The following is a 4801-nucleotide window of genomic DNA, read 5'->3' as shown; positions in this document are numbered from 1 at the left end:
TACCTGCCGGGAGGGAAAACTTGCGACTTTTTCCTCCTTGGCAGTGGTTTTTTTCTTTGGTCTTTCAGTTTGGTCACCCATCCCTTTTTGGATTTTTGGGTTGATCGAACTTGCTTCGTCTCATTATGGTTGCTTTGTTTAAGAGGTCAATTGACATTGACTGTCAGGGGCTCCCCGAGGGGTTGTCCTTCCCCGACGTCATGCCTTTGATCCTTGCCTTTTTTGCGAAGGAATCTCAATATGGTGTTGTGGCGGTTCAAGCGTGTCCTGGTCGTGTGGCCAGAGTCACCGTTGCTGTTGGTGGTGAGCCAGCTAAGGCCTATTTTGAGGAGTTAGGTGCGGTGGTGCTGGATGGGGTGGAGTGTAGGGTGGCTCAGCCCCCACCCCCCCCCCCACTCCCCAGTTGTCAACTGTGGTGGTTTCCTGGTTCCCCATTGAGGGTCCAAATGAAGCCATCACCTCTGCCCTGTCAGCTTATGGTTCTATTAAGAGTGTGAGGCATCAGGTTTGGCCTGATAGACCGTCTGTCTCCACTGGGTCTAGGATAGTTTCGATGGTAGTGAAAAAGGAGATACCCAGGTTTATCTCTGTTCGTGGGGCTAGGTGTAAAGTCTGGTATAGGGGTCAGCCTCTACGTTGTGACTTGTGTCATAAAGTTGGCCATCGTTCCGCCGAATGCCCTCTTAAGGGTAAATGTTTCAAGTGTGCCAAAGAAGGTCATTTGGCCCGTAATTGTCCTAACCCTACAAGGGCCCCTCCGGCTGCTGAGCCTGTAGTGGACCCTGCGGCAGTTCCACCATCTGAGAGCAGTCTCGCTGAAGAAGGATCCACAGAGCCTGTCGTTGCTGACTCTGAGGATGATGCTTGTTCACTCCCAGATTCAGATGCAAGTGAAGACCGTTTTGCTTCCTGTGATGCTGGTAACAATGATGTCATCATACCAGTGGCTGAGGGTTTTGCTAGTCCCGCTGACGCTGATATGGCTGGCGGCAGTGGTTTACGGACCACCGTTTCCCGGAAACGCCCCGCTTCCCCTGTTCCCGTTTCAGCCTCGTCTAAGAGTGCTGCGGTTTCACCAAAGAGCGATCTTCTTAATGGAGGCCCTGATGTTCTTTGTGAAGTTCCGGAACTGGCAGCCTGTTCTGCAGACCACCGTGCAATCCTGTGGGAGATTGCGGTTGATGCTCGTAAACCGCTTGATCAGCGCAAACGTTTCTTTCCGTTGGACTTCAGATCCCCGCTTTATTGTGTTGAGAGATGAGGACTTTAACACTGCTATGGAATTTTTCCGCAAAAAATTCCCAAAGTAATTAATTAAGGTCATAAAAAGAAAAACAAAAGGAAATAATTAGTTAAGTAATGAGCGGGTGTGTTTAATTTCTGGGAGTGAGTGTGTAACTTTTAAGTGAGATGGGGTTCGATTCCCCAGCGAGTTTGGCGTCCGGTGACCCTCGTTTATGGTGGTCCCCATCCCTAAGGCATTGCACGCCAGCCAATGGGTTGGGATTAGACATGTAGGTCAGCGGGATTGCACCTCCCTTCATCGGGGCCCGGCCGTCCACCTTAAACATAAAAAAAACTGATGAGACCCACATAGGTCGAAACAGTGTGTGTCGACTTCTTACCCTTGTGGTTTGGAGAGTGTTGTCGGTGGTTTTTTCGAGGTCTTAGTTGGATAAGTGAGTACCTGCCAGGAGGGAAAACTTGCGACTTTTTCCTCCTTGGCAGTGGTTTTTTTCTTTGGTCTTTCAGTTTGGTCACCCATCCCTTTTTTGGGATTTTTTGGGTTGATCGAACTTGCTTGGTCTCATTAAGGTTGCTTTGTTTAAGAGGTCAATTGACATTGACTGTCAGGGGCTCCCCGAGGGGTTGTCATTCCCGGATGTCATGCCTTTGATCCTTGGCTTTTTTGCGAAGGAATCTCAATATGCTGTTGTGGCGGTTCAAGCGTGTCCTGGTCGTGTGGCCAGAGTCACCGTTGCTGTTGGTGGTGAGCCAGCTAAGGCCTATTTTGAAGAGTTAGGTGCGGTGGTGCTGGATGGAGTGGAGTGTAGGGTGGCTCAGCCCCCACCCCCCCCCCCTCCCCAGTTGTCAACTGTGGTGGTTTCCTGGTTCCCCTTTGAGGGTCCAAATGAAGCCATCACCTCTGCCCTGTCAGCTTATAGTTCTATTAAGAGTGTGAGGCATCAGGTTTGGCCTGATAGACCGTCTGTCTCCACTGGGTCTAGGATAGTTTCGATGGTAGTGAAAAAGGAGATACCGAGGTTTATCTCTGTTCGTGGGGCTAGGTGTAAAGTCTGGTATAGGGGTCAGCCTCTACGTTGTGACTTGTGTCATAAAGTTGGCCATCGTTCCGCCGAATGCCCTATTAAGAGTAAATGTTTCAAGTGTGCCAAAGAAGGTCATTTGGCCCGTAATTGTCCTAACCCTGCAAGGGCCCCTCCGGCTGCTGAGCGTGTAGTGGACCCTGCGGCAGTTCCACCATCTGAGATCAGTCTCGCTGAAGAAGGATCCACAGAGCCTGTCGTTGCTGACTCTGAGGATGATGCTTGTTCACTCCCAGATTCAGATGCAAGTGAAGACCGTTTTGCTTCCTGTGATGCTGGTAACAATGATGTCATCATACCAGCGGCTGAGGGTTTTGCTACTCCCGCTGACACTGATATGGCTGGCGGCAGTGGTTTACGGACCAGCGTTTCCCGGAAACGCCCCGCTTCCCCTGTTACCGTTTCAGCCCCGTCTAAGAGTGCTGTGGTTTCATCCGAGAGCGATCTTCTTAATGGAGGCCGTGATGTTCTTTGTGAAGTTCCCGAACTGTCAGCCTGTTCTGCAGACCACCGTGCAATCCTGTGGGAGATTGCGGTTGATGCTCGTAAACCGCTTGATCAGCGCAGACGTTTTTGTCGTTGAACTTCAGATCCCCGATTTATTGGTTTGAGAGATGAGGACTTCAAGGCTGCTATGGAATTCTGCCGCAAAAAGTTCCCAAAGTAATTTATTAAGGTCATAAAAAGAAAAACAAAAGAAAATAATTAGTTAAGTAATGAGCGGGTGCGTTTAGTTTCTGGGAGTGAGTGTGTAATTTTTAAGGGAGGTGGGTTCGATTCTCCAGCGAGTTTGGCGTCTGGTGACCCTCGTTTATGGTGGTCCCCATCCCTAAGGCATTGCACGCCAGCCAATGGGTTGGGATTAGACATGTAGGTCGGCGGGATTGCACCTCCCTTCATCGGGGCCCGGCCGTCCACCTTAAACATAAAAAAAAACTGCCGAGACCCACATGACGCGGGATATTTCTTGCTGGTGAGGAGGTCATTTTGGTCAGGACAATTGTAAGTATCTTGTCGTTTTTGCCTTTTCTGCACTTGTGAGCACCTGCCGGGAGGGAAAGCTTTGCAGTCTTTTTCTTTTTCGTTGTTCGTCACCCATCCAATTTTTTCCTTTTTTGGTTGGGTGCGAACTTGGTGGGTCAGCCGTTTGGGGCTTTTTGGACTTTGCCCTTTTGCTCCCTTTTTTTCTTTTTCTCCATGGCTCCGCCTTTGGAGAAGACCATTGACATTCAGTGTACTGGTTTCCCCGCTGGAACGTTACAAACTGAGGTGGTTAAGTACATCAATGCCTATTTTGAAGTGGAATCGCAGCATAGAGTAGTTTCCATTTAAGAATGTCCTGGCCGTATAGCCAGGGTCACTTTTACAGAGCATGTGGCTAAATTATTTTTCGAAGAGCTGGGTTCAGTTGTCCTCAATGGGGTTGAGTGCTCAGTCAGGAAGCCTCCCCCCCTCCCCCCCAGTTCACTAATATTGTGGTTTCTTGGTACCCTTATGAGTGGCCAAATGATGCGGTGGCTACCGCTCTGTCAGGATATGGGGTAGTTAAAACCGTTAGGCACCAGGTTTGGCCGGGCTTGCCCGATGTCTCCACTGGTTCTAGAATTGTAACGATGGTACGAACTAAGGAAATCCCCCGGTTTGTGTCTATCAAGGGGATTAGATGTAAAGTTTGGTACCGTGGCCAGCCCCTCCGCTGCGATATTTGTAGAGCGGTTGGACATAAGTCTGCAGCATGCCCTGATAGAGGCAAGTGTTTAAGGTGTCACAAAGAAGGTCATTTCGCTCGGTCTTGCCCCGACGTCTGGAACAAGGCCTCAGCTCCTACTGTCCCAAGTGTGGCAGCTACTGGTGATGAGGCGGTACAACCTTTGGACGCGGCTGTTGTTATTCCCCCTCCTCCAGCTGGTTCAGTTGATGAAGTTTCTGCCCACTCTACTTCGGATTTTAACGTTGCTGACCCCATTCCTCCCGAGCCTGTGGACAATGCGATGGAGTGTGGTGATGTCTTTCCTCCTGCCTCGCAGAGCCCTCTTGATTCTCAAGGTTACTTAAATGAGGATGTTGTTGACCCAATTGTAGTTGTGTCTGGTCAAGGGGCTAGTGTTCCCTCTGGTGATATAGACTCCTCGGAGTCTGGTGTTAAATTGTATGACGAGCACTTCAGTCAGTTGGATGAAGTTGCTAGTGACACGTCGTCGGTTGTTCAGGGTATTTTGAGCAATGGTGATATCCTAAGTAGTACAAATAATGAAATAATTAGTGATGCAAGTAGTGAAATAATTAACAATACAAGTAGTGATATAACTAACGATAAGACCAGCGCTGGCAATGGGGAAGTTATCTTAGTTAATGAAATTGCAAATGAACCTAATGCAAATAGTGAAAGTACTACCTTACCTAATGTAGATGAGCCTCAGGACTGGGGTTCCATTGTTGACTCTCAGGATGTGAATATGTCACCGGCCTCTGGC

Source organism: Stylophora pistillata, chromosome 7 (assembly GCF_964205215.1).
Source record: "Stylophora pistillata chromosome 7, jaStyPist1.2, whole genome shotgun sequence".
In the NCBI taxonomy this organism is placed as follows: domain Eukaryota; kingdom Metazoa; phylum Cnidaria; class Anthozoa; order Scleractinia; family Pocilloporidae; genus Stylophora; species Stylophora pistillata.
Note: the sequence above shows the minus strand (reverse complement) of the source record.